This window comes from Ornithorhynchus anatinus, chromosome 20, assembly GCF_004115215.2.
Source record: "Ornithorhynchus anatinus isolate Pmale09 chromosome 20, mOrnAna1.pri.v4, whole genome shotgun sequence".
In the NCBI taxonomy this organism is placed as follows: Eukaryota; Metazoa; Chordata; class Mammalia; order Monotremata; family Ornithorhynchidae; genus Ornithorhynchus; species Ornithorhynchus anatinus.
Genome location: NC_041747.1, coordinates 2,307,495 through 2,326,777, shown reverse-complemented (window position 1 = coordinate 2,326,777; position 19,283 = coordinate 2,307,495). Strand labels below are relative to the sequence as shown.

The window sequence follows — 19,283 nt, the reverse complement described above, 5'->3', positions numbered from 1 at the left end:
GGATTCGAACTCATGACCTCTGACTCCAAAGCCCGGGCTCTTTCCACTGAGCCACACTGCTTCTTTAGGAAATCTGTCTACAATACTTTCCCAAGTGGTCTGCACACAGTAAGTGCTCAATAAATATGATTAAATGAATGAATGAAAAGGAGCTTTGAGTCACTAGGAAGATGAACTAGGCCAACCTTCTAGGCCAAGGGGACAGTGAAGTCTCAGTTTTCTGACTCAACCTCAGGCCGACCGGAAAACCAGGGTTTTGACCTGAAAAAATACCTCGTGGCAAAGGGTGGAGGTTTGGGGGCAATGGTGCGCTACTCAAATGGTGGATAAAGCGGCACACCCGGGCTGAATTCCTCCATCCTCCGCGAGAGCTGTGGCGTCGAGCGGGACCGGGCGGCCCTGGTGCCGCTCACTACACGGCCCCGCTCGGCGCTGATTCCCACAGCGAGGGCCAGGAAACTCTCTGATCGGGTGGCACCGTCTCCCAAACCCCTCTGCTCAGGGGGATGGGCACGGATGATGCGCAAGCTGGATGAACCGCTCCGGATCATCGGGTGGGGCCATACCTCCCTTCTGGGCCCAACCTCATTTGGCACGGGGCACCAGAATTGCGGGCAGCCTTGGGCATCGTTCAGGACTCCCGAAGCACCTGGCGCTCGGAGTCTCGCTCGGAAAGCCGGGGAGAGTTGGGTGCTCTAGTTATCCAGCTCAGGGACATCCAGTGAGTTAGTGGGAGGGTTAAATGTTCAAACTCTGGATTAACTCTGTCCCTTGTTTGCCTTGCCAGTCTGCTGCTCCTTCACTCTTCCTATTGTAAGGAAGAGGGTTTGTTGAAACATGATAGCACCCTCTTAAGATGTCATGACACTAGAATGACAAAACAACAATCCTCCCTTGTTGTTCTGGCAAGAAAATGTGGTAACTCTAATGGTGCATCATTCAGCCATCTGTTCATTCGTTTGCTGAATGAACATTTGTGGGCACTGTTCTAAGCCACCTGGGAAGCCTTGGTTGGAGTCCCGGTTCTAACATTTGGAGCAAATGGGCAGGGGAAGATCATCTGCTTTATTTAATGGGTAAATGCTTAAACAATGTGAATTGGTGGGCAGACCAAGTAGAATGCTACATTGTCAAAGTGGGAATTAACTGCCTCCAGAATTAAAATTGATGAAGCAGCATGGTGTAGTGGATCGAGCTCGGGTCTGGGAGTCAGAAGATCATGGGTTCTAATCCTGGCTCCGCCACGTCTGCTGGGTGACCTCGGGCAAGTCACTTCACTTTTCTCAGTTCCCTCATCTGTAAAATGAGGATTGAGACTGTGAGTCCCACGTGAGCGGGGACTGTGTCCAACTGGATTTGTTTGTATGCACCCCAGCGCTTAGTAAAGTGCCTGGCACATAGTAAGCATTCAACAAATACACCAATTATTACTATTATTATTGTTGTTTTTGACCTGTGCAAGCCCCATTAAGAGGTCTTGTGCTTAGTAATTATTGGTGTTTCTCTGCCCACCAGGTAGTTGTTGGGATTGGGATTATCACTTGCGGAGTCCTCCGGTATCTAAGGCTCGGTTATTTTCGTTTTGATTCCTTTCTGATTTTATGTACATATTGGGCTCAGTCTGGGACAGGGATGATGTCGGGTCTGATTATCCTGTTTCTGCTCCTGTATTTCGTTTATAATAAGTGTTTAATAAAAATGATCATTGCTATATTAGCTCAACATAATTCGAGTTTACATTTTCCGGGGAAGCTGCTTTTATGCCTTGGCAAATGAGATTCCTGCTTTAGGCCAAAATCAATTCTTGGTTTTCTTCTTAGATAATACGGAGAAGCAGCTGGAATTCTTGTTGGACACTGGCCCGTCCAGGCCTTATAGAAAAGTGTTCATACTGAGCCTGGAAGGAGGCCGAGCAGGTGATGGTTCTGAGATTCCTCACCCTGCCCCCACCATCACCACTTGCCCTGCTCCCCCCACCAAAAAAAAGGATTGGAATTTAAAAAGTTCTTAAGGACAGGTAAATATTAACTGGAGAATTATTTGACAATACACTGTTAATGAATGGCTTTCAGCAGGCATTACTGATCCAAGTTCCCAATTAAGTGAGCCGTAAATTGCGAATGCTCTCTACCGGAGAGAAGTGAGCAGGAAGAAAAGGTAGTATTTGTCAGTTTCTCACAGACATTGGTAGAATTTGACAGGGTAATTGAGTGTTTTAGCCATTGCCGAAAAAAAATAGTTTCCAACATGCGGCTGAAAACCCGTGTCTCAGAAAACAGCATGCACATGAACCAGAATATCCTAAATTTCTCCTTTTGCATTTCCCACACCCTGCAATTACCTGAGTCATCACTTGCTGCTTCTACCATACAGCCTTTTCAACATGAATGACAGAATAAGCTGTAGTGTGCTCAGCTTGTACGTTTAACTTTTGGCTGCTCCTTTGGGCCCAAATGATTTTTCGTTTGCGGGCCTTTCATAGGAAATTTGCACCGAGTAGTTCTAGTGATAGTTTTCTCCCAAGCAGATACATATGTACACTTGGACTGACAGACGATTGTAGAATATGCTTATCTTTGTCAGGGCACCCGAGGCACCTGTGGCAAGCGAGTGTAGTTTGATCTGCCCATCTTAGTTTCAGATCATGCCTCCTGAGAGACTTTCAGCCCAAAGACAGGTGTGGGCTTTATTGATGAACTCCACACCTGACAGTTGGCTTCTGTTCGTCACGCCAGAAAGCCCCTCCATAAATCTGGGAGTCGGTTTTCAGACTAGAAATGGGGGCTTGGTGGAATTTTTAATGTAGTTCAGTTGGTTCTCCCAAAGGGGGTGAGTTCTTGCAGAGCCTCGAATTAAAGAAAATTTGCTCTGTAGTGATGATGATGATGATGGTATTTTTTAAGCGCTTACTATGTATCAAGCACTGTTCGAAGCACTGGGGTAGATGCGAGCTAATCAGGTTGGACCCAGTCCCTGTCCCACTTGGGGCTCAAAGTCTTAATCCCTGTTTTACAGATGAGGGAACTGAGGCCCAGAGAAGTGATGTGGCTTGCCCAAGGTCACACAGCAGATAAGTGGGCCTGGGATTAGAACCCAGGTGCTTCTGACTTTCAGGCCAATGCTGTGTCCACTAGGTTTTCAAGGCTTACAGTTAATTTATTTCAAATTATTTGGAGAATTTAGAAAACATGCGGCACCTACCCTCCCCACCCTCCAACTCCCCACATGCTTTAATATTAATTGGTCTTTTTCTGATATCTAGGATAAACTATTGATACATTCTGCTCCTATTATCCCTTCTTGAATCTGGTGGTTCGGATATTAGGGAATGGTGTATACTAAATGAAAAGCTTAATCCATGCTAGTGATTGGAATTTTAGATGTTCAAATTTCCTTGGCGCCATTCGTATTTTACGAGGTGGACAATGATGACCTTTAACTTGATCTGTCTCCTGTAAATTTAAGAATATAAGCAGTGTCATGCTGGGTTAGTTGTGATGGATGGCTCAGAGCCTCATTGTCCTCAAACAGCCGCTTGGGACAATTTTCCCTCAGGTCTTTTATTCTGCACTTGTCCGTGTTGAAACTCACCTGCCCATTTTCAACCCACTCTCTCGGATTTCTGTCCTCTTGCCCCTCTATGAGGGATTTCATCACCCTGGAAAATTGGGTGACCTTGAAGATTTACTTGGATCGTGAGTCCCACGTGGAACTCTGTCCAACCTGATTATTTTATATCTTCCCCAACACTTAGCACAGTGCCTGGCACATAGAAAGCACTAACGGAATACCGTAAAATAAATAATAAAACCTCTGTCTGTACTCCCGTGTTCAGATCATCGATCCTTGGGGTAATCCCATTACTCTGTTTCGTGGCATTTAACTGGTTTGCAATCTCCGAGAAAATATTTCATCAAATCCCATGGCTACTCATAAGATTTGAGTAGGAGCTAGCCAAAGTCATTTTGAAAGTTTAAATATAAGTCCACTGGTTGCTTTTTAGTCATTTACTTGCTGACCCACAATTTCCCATACACTACTATCCTGTCTTTTCCTCAGATTGTGTCTTTTGAAGTGCTCTTCCAATTTTACCAGGCTGCCAAATGGATAAGATCAGTCAGTTGTATTTATTGAGCATTTTCAATGTGCAAAACACTGTACAAAAGGCTTGGGAGAGTACAGTACAACAATAGACATATTCCCTGCCCACAATGAGCTTAGTCTCCAAGGGGAGACAGGTGTTAAATAATATTAGTAATAGTATTTTGTAAAGTGTTTATGTGCCAGGCACTGTACTAAGCGCTGGGGTGGATACAAGCAAATCAGGTTGGAAACAGTCTCTGTCCCATGTGGGGCTCACAGTCTCAATCCCCATTTGACAGATGAGGGAACTGAGGACCAGAGAAGTGGAAAGATTTGCCCAAGATCACACAGCAGACACGTGGCAGAGCTGGGATTAGAACCCATGACTTTGTGACTGCTAGGCTCGTGTTCTGTCCACTACACCATGCCGCTTCACAACCTCACCTGCCTTTAATTAATTAATTAATTAATTTAATTAATGCCTTTAAACCTCCTCCAAGAGGCGTTCCCAGACTGAGCTCCTCTTCCCCCTCTACTCCCTCTGCCATCCCCCCTTTACCTCTCCGCAGCTAAAGCCTCATTTTCCCCTTTTCCCTCTGCTCCTCCACCTCTCCCTTCCCATCCCCACAGCACCGTACTCGTCCGCTCAACTGTATATATTTTCGTTACCCTATTTATTTTGTTAATGAATTGTACATCGCCTTGATTCTATTTAGTTGCCATTGTTTTTATGAGATGTTCTTCCCCTTGACGCTGTTTATTGCCATTGTTCTTGTCTGTCCGTCTCCCCCGATTAGACTGTAAGCCCGTCAAACGGCAGGGACTGTCTCTATCTGTTGCCGATTTGTTCATCCCAAGCGCTTAGTACAGTGCTCTGCACATAGTAAGCGCTCAATAAATACTATTGAATGAATGAATGAATAATTGCCAGGGACAATCAGTCAGTCAGTGCTATTTATTGAGTACTTACTATGTGCGGAGCACTGCACTAAGTTCTTGGGAGAGTACAATACAACAGAATTAGCAGATACGTTTCCTGCCCATAACTAGCTTACAGTTTAGAGGGGGAGACAGACATTAATATGAATAAAGAAATAATCTATAATAAACAATTTGAAGATATGTGCATCAGTGATGCGGGGTTAGGGGTGGGGTGAATATCAAATGCCCAAAGATCACAGATCCAAGTGCAGAGGTGATGCGGAAGGGAGAGCAAGCTGGGTTTAAGAGAAGGGCTTAATCTGGGAAGGTTTTTTCAGAGATGTGATCTTGGGGTACGGGTCACCTATGGAACCTTGTTTGAGCAGCCATTTGTAATAATAGACTACACACCCCTGCCAGGAGTTTTGCCTCCTCCCCTCTGAGTTTTTTTTAGAATTCTTGGGTGGGTGGCACCTGGTTCGGGTGATTTGTTTACATCTAGTTCATCCACTTGGTCTAAAACATCCTGTGTGGTTTTGCCAGTTTCATCCAGTTCCTCTAGCCTGCTTGCTGTGAAAAACAATTTGGGTGTGGAACTTCCCTAACCTCTTCCTTAGTAAAGATAGAGCTGAAGAATTCACTGAGCCTCTCAGCTTCTTCCTTTCAGGCCCTCCAACTCTTATTACACCAGGACCATCTGTCAGTCGGTGGAATTCTTGGAGTGATTTCTGGGGGAGAGAGCCCTGGGCTAAGCGTCTGGGAGAGGACAATACAACAGAGTTGGTATTCGTTCAGTCGTATTTATTGAGCTCTTACTGTGTGCAGAGCACTGTACTAGGCCCTTGGGAGAGTACAATACCACAATAAACGGACACACAATGAACTTACAGACAGTTGGTAGTTCCCTGCCCACCAGGGCCATTAATATTTTTGACATATTTGAAGAGCTCTGCCAGGTGCCTGTTTTAATCCCCATACTTCCCAATTGCATTGAGAAGCAGCGTGGCTCAGTGACAAGAGCCCGGGCTTGGGAGTTAGAGGTCATGGCTTCTAATCTCGGCTCTGCCACTTGTCAGCTGTGTGACTTGGGGCAAGTCACTTCACTTCTCTGTGCCTCAGTTACCTCATTTGTAAAATGGAGATTAAGACTGTGAGCCTCACTTGGGGCAACCTGATTATCTTGTATCCCCCCAGTGCTTAGAACAGTGCTTGGCACATAGTAAGCACTTAACAAATACCATTATTATTACTATTATTTGACCTGTAATTGTGGTATTTGTAAGCACTTACTATGTGCCAGGTCCTTCTGACTCCCAAGCATGTGCTCTATCCACTAGTCTTGCTGCACCTCTTCACTGGCTTTTCCGTTCTCACATGGATAAGTCTTCCGTTTATTGAAGCATAACTTTCTCCCTCTGGTCACCTTTTACTCTGACAGTCACGAAGAGTTTCTATTTGGAAGCTCAATTTTTACTTAATTATTTATTTTGCTGGGAAAAGGAGGGGAGGGGAATTCTGACCCTAATGTACTATTTTAAAATACTCTCTAGGCTCTTAAAGATGCCTTGCTCTTTTTAACTCCTTTTCAGCATTTTTGTAAATAAAGCTCACAGTTTATTGAGTTCCCTTTCTAAAAGCATAGTATCCTTGGTTTGGTGTTTTATGGGCTTCCACCCCCAGGATGAATATTAAATTTAATTATGTCTTGACTGCTATTGCCTCTCCTGGCACCAAACCCTATTCAGAATTTTAATCTGATAGATTTTATTTTCCCTTGTGGTTACTAGGACTAGTCATTTCGTGTAAATCCTGTATCCTGCCCAAAAACCTTTCCTCCATTTCTCTTCTTGGTGAACCATCCAATCTATGTAGGCACGACTGAAGTCTCCCCACTGTTACTACTGATTCTAATCTGGCAGCTTCCGTAGTCTCAGCCACCGTTCTCCATTCATCTCCCCTTTCATGGGCAGTTGACTTACAGTATGATCCCTCCCTACTGTTTTCTTGGATTGTTTGGAATTTCTACTTAGTCTATGGTATTTTATCACCTCCATCAGTTTTTAATTGAAAACTACCTGTGAGCAAAACAGTGTATTAGTCCCCTGGGAGCATACATAGAGGGTAGAAGGCATGATCCTTTCAAGAGCTTCCCATCTCATGGGGAGACAGACAGAGGTAGTAAACGCTTATTGGGAAAAAGAGGGAAAACGTAGGTACAGGAGGTAATAAAAGTAAGCAAAAAATTAATGAATACATGAACAAAAACAACAGACACAAATACCACTGTCTCCAAAAATGCTCCATATGAGAGCGTGGATTTTAGATATTTGTGAATTTCTGATATGCACATTTGTGATCTACCTTATGAGCCCCCTGGGGTACAGATAATAGTGTGAGAACTTTTGATTTGGTTTGCAACAAACTTAATCGATTTAAACGTATTTATTGATTCAGTCAAGCAGTGGTATTTATTTACTGAGTGCTTAATGTGTGCAGGGCACTGTACTAAGCACTTGGGACACAGACTTGGTGGACACATTCTCTGTCCACAAGGAGCTTACAGTGTAGAGGAGAGATAGACATCAAAATAAATTATGGTTATATACGTAAGTTCAGTGGGGTAGAGGATGGGCTGAATATCAAGTCCTTAATGGGTATGGATCCAAGGAATCGGTGATGCAGAGGGTAAGGGAAATGAGGGCTTGAATGTATTGAATAATGAATTTATGAGAACATTTACAAATATTCTTTGTGTAACAGGAATGCTTTCATAAACTGAATCCAGAGACTAGTGCATTTTTCCAAAGTGTTGATATTCAGTTTACAGCCATTCTTAGACACCCTGTCATTTTATATTCTTCCTTTATTGGGCTAAGCAAGGGTAGCCTAATAACCCAAGTCAAATGTAGCGGAAAATGTAATAAATTCGTCAAACTAGCTGAGTAATTTAATGAATAAACTGAATTTTAAGCAACCCTAGATTGTGGTTATGGATTGATTGGTATTCATGGAAAACACTGGGGGAGCCCAATCTCACGTGAATATGTTGTTGATAGCTTCACTTTCTCAGATTAGCAGCATTGGTAAATGAAAACAATGTGCTTGTGTGCCAATTTACATTTTCATTAAGGTCAAAATGACAGACCAGTTTCCTGACAGATACACAGTATTTGAGATCCAAAATAAGTTTATTTTCCTGATTGCAGTTCTGTCACGTGGTGGTTTTTTTTAACTAAACCTAAACAAAAATACTGATTAAACAATAATCAAATCCTACCTCATAGAGTTTTTTTTTCCTGCCCTGTTTTGAACATGCACTGATCACTGCCTTCTTTTCTTCTTGATAAATGGCAACTGAAAGAAAGTTCCTACATGTAGCCCTTGCTGAAGTTTAAAATTCCAGGCTAGTAAATTCTTGCAGTTAGGGTCGGGGCAGTGAAACTAATCATAGCTGACACCCATTACAAACCAGAGAATTGAAGCTAAAGGGAACCAATCACTGTTAAAAGAACTTGTTTTCCTCAGATAAGAACTGGATCAAACTATTATTTCAAAGCTTTTGTTGAATCTGAATTGGTCCAAAAATAAATGGATCCAGAGATGTTTAACAAAGAGAATGGATTCCAATTTTAACTCTGAGCCCAACTGGAACATCAGTAATAGCTGAAACAGATGCCACTTTCAACCTACAACTTGATGATTTTTCAGCATGGAGTCATTTAAAAAGTTGATTCACCTAATGAGCCAACTTTTAAATGGTTGCTGAATGAAACTGTACATAATACTTTGTGCTCATTTTCTAAGGATTATAAAGCTCTCTGCAGATATTAATCATCACTGTCAAATGTTCCGTGAGGCAAGTATAAGGAAAATAGTGTTGTTCTCATTTTACAACTAGGAAACCTGAGATACAAAAGGGTAAGACTCTTTCTCAGTGTTACAAAGTGAATTGGTGCGTGAGAATTAGAACCAGGTTTCAGCTCCTTAAAATCTATCATCTTGCTTCTACTTTGTAGCCCCCAAAAGGCAGAGGTAAGTTTGCACTGGGACTGGTTTTAAATTTCTACAGGCAAAGGATGATAGAGTAGAGCCTAGTAATCAAACTCAAGTTCCTTATTCCTGAAATCTCGAAGAAACTGGGCCCTGTCGAAATCTATAACAATGCTAGATCTCGTTCTTTTTCATAATGGAAGAGGAGCATTCTACTTTTTTCTAAAGAAACATTTTCTGCAAGAGCTATTCTGTCACTGCATACGGGAGGAGATCTAACAAATAGCATAAGAACATAATGGGAGTTCAGTAACCGTTGCTTCCTGCTGGGGTCTGGCTCCACTGCATCCTCCTTGCCCTGGATTTTGGGCCAAGAGCCAGAGGTGAGCCGTGACCTTCAGCCTCGTCCCGCTTTCAAATCCTTGGGACTCGAGTTAGTCCACCCGCTCGGAGATCCGGAACTCGGGGGGAACAGGCCCTAATGTTCCCGGAAGCAACAGAGTCGGCCTTACTGAGCCTCAAAGGCCCCTGGACTGATTTTTTTAAATGGTATTTAAGTGCTTAATATGTGTCAGGCACTGTATTGAGCACTGGGGTAGATAGAAGCTAAGCAAGTTGGGCACAGTCCCTGTCCCACATGGGGTTCGCAGTCTTGATCCCCATGTTATAGATGAGGAGACTGGGGCAGGGACAAGTGACTTGCCCAGGGTCACACAACAGACAGGTGGTGGAGCTGGGTTTCGAACCCATGACTCCCAGGCCCGTACTCTGTCCACTAGGCTGTACCGATGGTTTGTCTGGATACCCCCAGTATCGCTGCAGGTAGCTGGCGAGAAGGGGGCTCAGTCTAAGTGACTAGCAGACTGTAAGCTCATCGTGGGCAGGGAATATGTCTGTTATATTGTTATAGCGTACTCTTCCAAACGTTTAGTGCAGTGCTCTGCACACAGTAAGTGCTCAGTAAATGCGATTGACTGGCAAGTTGGGTGTAGGGAATGTGTCACTTTTTGCCTGCAGGTACTTCCCAAGTGTTTAGAAAAGACACTTGTTCCTCCTTCACTTATTACTAGAGGGGGGCTTTAGAAGGGGCTAAAGATGGGGAGAGTGAGGACAGAGTTTTTAAATGAGGCCAACGCAAATTTTTAGGCCCAAGATGCTTCATTTTTAAAAATAAAAATGTTTTATTTTTAAAACCATCTGTTCTGAAGCTACCGCCTACAGGCATTGTACTACTATTCACTTGACTTATTAGGTTTAATTCCTCAGAATTTGATTTCTTAGAATCTGAAAACCCTGTGTTAGCCAATCTTTAGGAGATTAACTTTAGGCTGCTTTCAGTATATTCATCTGTTGTCTTCAAGTGCTTAATCAATTTGATTCTTTGAAAATGGAGGTGACCCAAGATGGCTTTTCTTCCAGTGAATCCACTACCTTTCTGGATTGGGAAATTTTCGCCAACATAACCTAGACGTTTCTTTGGGTTTTATTTGGCTCTTGGTAGCCATCCTGACCCGTTTCCATGGAAACTGAGGTTAGCCAGGTAAAAGTAAAGAATGGGAAAAATGTATTTTTTAAGTGCCTGGTTTAAAACTGACATTCCATGATCCATTGTTATAGAAGTTGGAAGTCGCATTTGAAATTAGTGAACACAGGTTCTGATATGTTGGTGACCAGATCCTTCGGGGGAAAAATGAAGTTATGAGTTTAAAAATACATAGAAAAAACATCTCATCTCCCTTTTCCCCATTTTCCATCCAGCTTCAGGTTCCATGGAAATGAGACCCAACACTGTCAGCATCTGTATTTAAAATACTCCTTAGCAGCTGCTTGTTGAGCCAAGACTTGTAGGTTTTAAGCTATTACCTTTCAATGTCCAGAGCTAGAGGCCCTTGAAGTACTGCCAGTTATTTAACTTGGGCAAAATGTGATTAAAGTTTAACCCTGAACTACTTTCTTCCCTTTGGGAAAAATGGTTTCCTGGCGGATAAAATGGTTATTATGGGAAGAATACTGGTATATGAGCAGGAATATGTATATAGTAAAACTGTTGTTATTGTCAGTTTATTGTGTTTTTGGTATTTAGGCCTCTTCTTTTCTTAGTGTGTTGTCCCTCCTCCCTCCACTTTTTAGATTGCCAGCCCCCCTTGGGTTTTTTTACTGTGTATGAAGCCTTGTCTTTGTATCTTTCCCCGGACCATAAATTGGTGCATTTTTGGGTGAAGTAAGTGCTTAACAAATATGTGATATCCGTATGATTTCAACTCCCTCCTCTATGTGGATGACTCTTAAATTTCCACTCAGTTCACTCTTACCTACCATTCCATGCTTAGTTCCTACTGTCTTTGGGGTATCTCCATCTGGTGATCCCAGGGCATTGAATCCAGCATGTTCAAGTGGGTATTCCTCAGCTTTCCTCTTAAACTTTATCCTCCCCAACTTTCCCATCACCGCTGTAATTTTTGAATGTAGCAGTAATTCATTTATTTATATTAATGTTTGTTGTATTGTCCTATTGTACCCATCGAAGCACTTAGTACAGCTCTGCACACAGTAAGTGCTCAGTGGACAGTCTTCTACATGGTTTCTAATTCGGGCTCTGCCACTTGAATGCTCTGTGACCTCGGGCAAGTCACTCACTTCTCTGGGCCTCAGTTAACTCATCTGTAAAATGGGGATTGAGGCTGTGAGCCCCATGTGGGAAAGGGACCGTGTCCAACCGATTTGTACATTCCAAGCGCCTTAGTACAGTGCTCTGCAACATAGTAAGCGCTCAATAAATACTATTGAATGAATTTGTTGTATCACCCCAGCTGTTAGTATGATGCTTGGCACAGAGTAAGCGCTTAACAAATACCACAGTTATTATTATTATTATTAGTAAGTCCTCAGTAGAATGTAGACTGTCCTCTAGCTTATAGTCCTCGTTGTGAGCAGGGAATGTGCCTGTTATATTACACTCTCCCAAGCGCTTAGTACAGTGCTCTGCACCCAGTAAACGCTCAATAAATGTGATTATACCATCACCATCCTTCCCGTCCCACGCGGGCTTGCCGCCGAAGAATCAACCGCAAGCCGTCGTTGACTAGGTGGCAGGGAACCGTGGCTGGGAAAAGTCACCAAGGCCTAAGAGATGCTGCTCCTCCGAGACTAGTGCCTTTAGCCCAAGCGGCTTTGCCTGAAGGTTGCATTCAGTTGCCGTCTGCATTATGCATGCTCCGTAGCAGGTATAAATGAATGTGGTGCCTTGGACTATTCAAGGGGGTGATGGACAGCTTGCAAATTGAGCTGTTACTCTGTTTCGTGTTACCCCAAATTGATTTTGATAGCTGAACCTAGAAGCCCAGAGTTATGTGAGTTTTGTGAATGTGAAAAGGAATGCCAATTGAAGGCTCCATTTGTTACCTGAGAGTGTTCAAGTAAGAGCAAAGCGAGACTTTTCATGCCACGTTATTTCCAGATTTGAGTTGGGGCTTGACAGTTCCTGTAAAACCAGGCGTTACTTGAAGGCTTTGAATTTCCTCTTAAAGTCAAAGTGAATGAAAAGAAGTAACTGTTATTGAATTTGTTGTTTGATTGTAAATTCAAGGAGTTAAAATACCCAGTGATTTAAGATACAGAATTCAGATTACTGCAGACCTGGAAACCCGTAGTATTTAGATGAGACCATTGAAAGGGGAATGTAAACTATAGCCTGAGAAACATTTTGATCTAATTGTTTTCCTCCTGGAAAGTTTGTATTTCTCTTTGGATGGGTGGAACATAAGCTAACCTTGCCATAGGATTCCCACATATAAAATGCGTAACATCATCCTGTGTATATGCAAGATAACAACCATCCTTAATCTATGTAGGCTCTCTACCCTTTGGGAAATTAGCAGAATCTTTTTAATGAATTGCTCCTGAAAACTCTGCCTAGATTGCTATAATTTTTCAAAAAGATAATTCAAGTAATTAGCCTTTTGCCCCTTTCAGAAAAGGAAAGATACCTTATGGTCTTTCTATCAAATAAGAAGAGTGAATTTAGAAAATTTAGCCAGGTCTCTCTCCCTTCTCCTCAAGTCCCACAACCTGGGATAATATTCATGGCTTGTTCTTAGAGTTCTCCCCTAGCATCAGTAGCTTTGGTAAAACCTATAAAAGAGCAGATAAATTTCATGTTATCAGCTCCACAAGAGACACAATCTTCCTAGTTTGAGGGGAAAAAAAGGATTTGAAAAGTGTATGAATTGATCATTTAGAATTTAAATGAGTATTAGGACAAGATAAGGGAAGATGAAGCATTTGTTTTGGACAAGTTCAGTTTGAGATCAATTCGTGTGGAGATATCCTGAAGTTAGGAGGAGATACGAATGGTAAAACAGGTGAAAGATCAGGGTTGGTCAGGTAAGATCATTCATGTGGAGATATCCTGGAGTTAGGAGGAGATACAAGTTGTAAAACGGGTGAGAGATCCAAGGTTGGTCAGGTAAATTAGAGTGTCACCTGCATAACAGTGGTTTGAACAGACACTTCATGTCCCTTCACTGCCACAGTCTACTGACACACTCCCAGAGGTCATTTCCCCCGCTTCTTGATGTGATTTTTCTATTTCCTGGGCAGCAAATGGACCTGAGCTGCCCCAGGGAACAGATTTTCATGGGATGGAAGTGTTATGTTTCCAATGGAGGCTTTTGGTTATGTATAGAGCTGCCCCGGCCCCAAGCCAATGGCTAGTTACACCATCTTGATTTTCTTCTCACTGACTCTTCAGAGTCATTCACATTCAAATGAATACGTTCTTAGGGACAGTCACTCAAACAAAGCCCCTCCCGCTAGGACTCTCAAGGATGTATGTAACCTGTTGAATGAAAGCATTTCCCAAAGGGGTTGGAAATATCTTCTGAAGGCCAGTGCCCAGGCCTATTATGGCATTCTTCAACGAAGCTCTTTGGAGTCAACAGCCCATTCGTGATGAGAATGGAATCAGAAAGCCCCCCCACCCTTTCTCAGACTCTGTCTCCACCAGCCCTTGCTGTCGATGGACTAATCCCAGAATCTTGAATGAATTTCTGAGCCACCCCAAATCAACTGTCAGCCAGAACTCAGATTTTCCCATGGTATCAAATGCAATAATAATAAATAATAATAAAAATATCCAGAGCCTTCCTATGACACATACTTTCCAAAGTGCCTTCACGGCAGTTATCTGTCTTTTCCATCTCACAGTATACTCGTGAGTAATGAAGAAGACAGTGATACGCATGTGTGTGCCGTGTTGTGCGTTTCGGCTGGAGCGTGATTAGGGAATTTAGAGAATGGTCTTCAACAATGCCAACCTACTCTGGCCTGGCTCTCCAGGGTTGTAAAGACCGCTTTGAGCACATGCCCCAGGTATCGCGAATTGGGGGCAGTGTGGTGTGAATTTTCTGCAACCTTCCGTTACGTGAGATGATTCATTTTACAGGTGAGATCACCTAGACCCAGAAAAAGAGAGGCTAGCTTTGTATAGATATGGCAACCCCTCTCCCCTCTGCTCCTCCCCCCGTTATGAGAATATCCTCTCTTCACTGCTGCTGTGATCTCCAGGTTTTGCAGGGAGGGGATCGAAAGATAAATTGTAAGCTCGTTGAGGGCAGAGATCACGTCTGCTCACTCTACCCTCCCAAGTGCTTAGTACACTGCTCTGCCCAGAGTAAGCACTCGGTAAATACTACTAAGTGATTGAGAAGTGGGAATGATTGTAGTTTTGATTTGCCTGCTCCTTTGCCTCTTTTGAATCATCAGTTACGGAGACTTTGTGACGTCCACGTTTTTCCTGTTGGACAGGAAAGATTGTTGTCAGGAAATATTCCATTGCCTTGCCCTGGTGGCCGGAAGCCTACTTTTAAATCAGGCAAGCTTCACGATTCTGTTCCAAAATGCCTTAGATGCTCCCTAATTCCTTCATGCCGATTCCCCTGGAGGGCCGGGGTGTTAAGCTCTGGGTTGTTGAGCCACAGACACTCTCAGAAGCAGAACCCAGAGCTGCATTTTAGATGAATAGGAGGATCAGTTCCAGGTTCCTAACGCTCTTTTCATAGGTGCTGCTTCGGAAAGGTTCTCTGTAGAGCTTCCAAATCCACAAACAATGAAACTCGAGATATTTTTAAAGAATGAACAATGTCATGTGCATATACATCTGTACATATACATATATAGTCACTAGAAACTATCGCTATTCCCTTTCTCCTAGGGAGTCCTCTGTGTGTCGTCTTGTTATGAAAAAACTCGAAGGAAATAGCCGATTCCCTGGCTGATCCCATAGCATCCGGGCTGGGACTTGCACTCGAAACGCAGTGGTGGCTGCTGCGAGAGTGCCCGCAGCCATTTGACTCACCTTCTCTTGTCACCGTGGTCTCTTTAGGTAAGTTTTCAACCTCTCCGTGTGTGGCACAGAGAGAGAGAGCGAGCGCATTGTACAGGAGGCTGGGGGGCTCCAGTGGCTTGGGGGTGGGTGGGCAAAAGGCTGTGGACACCACCCTCCGTCCCCCACATTTTGGGATTTAGGTTGTCCCATTTCTACTGGGACTAAGGCTGTGGCTGTGACCCAAAACACCTTCTTGGAACATCAGGATGTATTGGGTGTTGTTTTTTATCATGTGTGTGTGTGTTTAAGCTGTTTGTTAAGCATTTACTTTTTGTCAAACACTATTCTAAGCACTGGGGTAGGTTCAGGTTAATTAGGTCAGAACAGTCCCTGCCCCGCATGGGGCTCACACTCTGTGCAGGAGGGTGAACAAGTATTCCCATTTTACAGCTGAGGAAACTGAGGCACAGAGAAGTGAAGTGCTTGGTATATAGTAAGCGCTTAACAAATGCCATTATTAATTAAGTGATTTGCCCAAGGACCCACAGCAAGTGATTGGCAGAGTCTCAGCCTGGAAGGTGGCACATAGAGTCCTGTGCCCTTCTGCCCCGCCCTGTCCTAAACTGACCTCTGCCCCAATATAGCATCTCCCCGGCCCCCCCAAATCTCAAGGGAGGTCACCCTAGGGGTCACAACCTCTCTTGCAGATTTTCCTGATGTAGCAGTCACTTGTCAATCAATCAGTGGTATTTACTGAGCACTTACTCTGTGCAGAGCACTGTAATAAGTGCTTATCCTCACCATTTGAGTACTACAGGATCACCAGTGTTAAGATGGAGAAACAGAAGTGTAAAGTTAAGGATACTTATTCCAAGGTTTTCATGTGGATGTATGTATTATGTAGCTAAATAACAAGAATATTTTCATTTATATTAATGCCGGTCTCCCCCTCTAGACTGTAAACGTTTGCACCGACTCTGTTTGTATTGTACCCTCCCAAACATCTGAGTCCTAAATGATTCTGTCCTTCTTCAGCTGCTCGGTGTTTGCCCTTGGCCTCCCCTTTTTCTTTTAAATGGTATTTGTTAAGCGCTTACTACGTACCAGACACTGTACTAAGCGCTAGGATAGATGCAAGATGCAAGATGCAAGTCCCTGTTTCACATATAATAATGCTGGTATTTGTTAAGCGCTTACTATGTGCAGAGCACTGTTCTAAGCACTGGGGTAGATACAGGGTAATCAGGTTGTCCCACGTGAGGCTCACAGTCTTAATTCCCATTTTCCAGATGAGGGAACTGAGGCACAGAGAAGTTGAAGTGACTTGTCCACAGTCACAAAGCTGACAAGTGGCAGAGCCAGGATTTGAACCCATGACCTCTGACTCCCGAGCCCAGGCTCTTTCCACTGAGCCACGCTACATATGTCTTAATCTCTGTTTTACTACTACTACTAATAATAATTGTATATGTTAAGCGCTTACTTTGTGCCAGGAACCCTACTAAGATCTGGGGTGGATATAAGCAAATTGGCTTGAACACAGTTCCTGTCCTATGTAGGGCTCATAGTTTCAATCCCCATTTTATAGATGAGGTAACTGAGGCACAGAGAAGTTAAGTGTCTTGCCCAAGGTCACAGAGCAGACAACTGACGGAGCCAGGATTAGTACCAGTGACCTTCTGACTCCTAGGCCCGTGTTCTTCTCTAATAATAACAATTATGGTACTTATTTAGCTGTTGTGGGTAGGGATTGTGTCCATTATATTGTGTCTATTAAATGCTCCCAAGCATTTAGTATAGTGCTCCAGCAAATGGTAAGTGCTCAGTAAAATACAACTGACTGACGGGATAGATAAAAAGTTAATCCAAGTTGGACACAGTCCTTGTCCCACATGGGGCTCACATTCACATCGCCATTTTACCGATGAGGTAATTGTGGCACAGAGAAGTTAAGTGACTTGCCCAAGGTCACCCGCAGACAAGGCGGAGCCAGGATTAGAACCCATTTCCTCCGACTCTGAGGCCCGGGCTCTTTCAACTAGGCCAGGCTGCTTCCCAAGCCTTGTTGCCCTTTTCGCAGAAACTGTCTCAGAGACAGAGCTCTGAATTCCTTTATAAAGCCAATCATGACATGAGAGGAAAATGCTTTTAAGACTAAAAAAAAAATAGTGTCTCTGGCCAGCCAGAGCTGTGATTGGTTTTTGATTAGAGGTAGATATGTAAAGTGTGCTCCCTGTCCAGTTTTGGGTATCCTGTATGTTAATTTCTGGAAAACCAGTATAGATGTTGTGGAAGGATATGTCTCTCCTCATGAATTTTGGGAAATATTTGGAAAATCAAGGAGGATTTTTACGTCTCATCAGCACAGCGGGATTTATCAGTGGAAGATGAACAAGTCTTCCATTTTACCACCTGAATCTAAATGATCATGTCACCTTGAATGCAGAGGAGTATTGACATTGGCAGGCCACATGGAGCCAAAGATCAGCAATGACTCTCTTGATGCCTGACCATCCTATGAAATTGTTGTCATTTACATAGCTAAATTAGCAGTGTCTCAGTTTGAAACTCAAAGTCATAAATGGCTCTAGAAATCCACCGTTCCCTGACACGTTTGTTTGGAACAGTTTATTTCCTCACAAAAACTTGGGAGGCCACATTTCAGGTTGCATTTGACGTAATCATGAAAATAAATTTCAACAGCAGCTTAAGGAAATATAAGCAGGTTCGGATACCTTTCGAGGTAGGGGTCATTCTGAGCTCTTGCTAGCAAAGCTGATGGGGTTATGAGTCGTGAAAATACTGACTGCATGAAAAGATGTGATATTAAGCTACTGGAGGAAGAAGATCCTATTTTAATTACTTCTTGCTGTTAAACTGGACAGGTTTTTGCACAGCATCCACTGTGGTTAGAGTTACCATCTTTTTTCATTTGGGATTATATCGTATTCCTTTTTCCTTATGTTTTGCAGATAAGCTGGGTTTCTATTCACGTTTTGAAATGAATAATTACTAAGTAGCAGGAAAGAAAAGCTTTCACAATGACTTCTGACATATCTCGGGATTGTCATTTTTATAATACGACCCAGAATTGTCTGGTTTCCAGTTTTGCAAAATAGTCCAGAGAGATTGTACTCAGATGATGGTTAAAGCCATTTTGATTTTTTTTTCCCTATTTTTCCAGTAGTATTTGAGGTGGCAATTGCGAGTATGCAAATCATTCACATCACAAATTAACTTGAAAGAAATACTTCATCACCTTAACTAACAGATGTGGAATACTCAGAGCAGAAATGCAAATTCCACTCAAAACTGCATTAAAATCAACCACATTCACCATTCATGTTTCAAATTTACAATTCTTTCTTTTTCTTAAAATGTTTTCCCAGCCGTTTGGATCTGTGTGACACTTTTACAAGTTTAATCATGCCGCCGGGTCTCTATCAGACAGTTTTTGTTTATGGAAAGAGAAATATTTGGTGTACCTACCTGGGAGAAATTGCAAAAAGGAGCACTTTCGTGATCTTTAAAAGCATGATTCCATTTTCATTATTTTTTAAGAAGCCAATTAGGGACAAAAATATAAATTATAATAGTTTTCTCGGAATCAGTGGTGAAGGTAGCAAAGCGTAATTAAAGAGCTAAGGAATATGGCCAAAACAATGGAAAATATCTTTGTGCGTATTGGTGCGGGACCAAAATAAAACATTGATTTCCTCTTTGGATAGATTTATTTTTAGGTCTTTGTGGCTTCTATTGGAGTTGGAATGAAGGCGGGGTTAACAGTCTGGAGATCTGTCTCCTAGGTTACCTACAGTACTGCAGGACCAGTGTTTACGAGATCTCTCAGAAGCTCAGAGAGCATCACTGAGTAGATTCTCTCTACTTAGAGCCCCGAAACAGAACCCTGAATTTATTCTCTGCCGCTGGTAAGATTTGCTTCATAGAACTCCGAGGTGCCCTA

At 42.9% G+C, this 19,283-nt stretch overlaps 1 protein-coding gene across 4 annotated transcripts in view; it reads left to right on the top strand.

Annotated features, from left to right (window-relative positions):
• Positions 1-19,283, top strand: part of LNX2 (ligand of numb-protein X 2) — a 70,261-nt gene that overhangs the window by 7,380 nt on the left and 43,598 nt on the right. Inside the window, exons 2-3 of one of the 4 annotated variants that reach the window (XM_029048395.2) lie at positions 15,206-15,376; positions 19,126-19,248. The exons of 1 other annotated variant lie outside the window; for it this stretch is intronic. The gene's annotated coding sequence lies outside the window, so the exon portion shown is untranslated. Of the gene's footprint in view, positions 1-1,857; positions 2,018-15,205; positions 15,377-19,125; positions 19,249-19,283 lie in introns of those variants that run through there. 2 more of the 4 variants (XM_029048394.2, XM_001519442.6) reach the window with 2 other exon arrangements.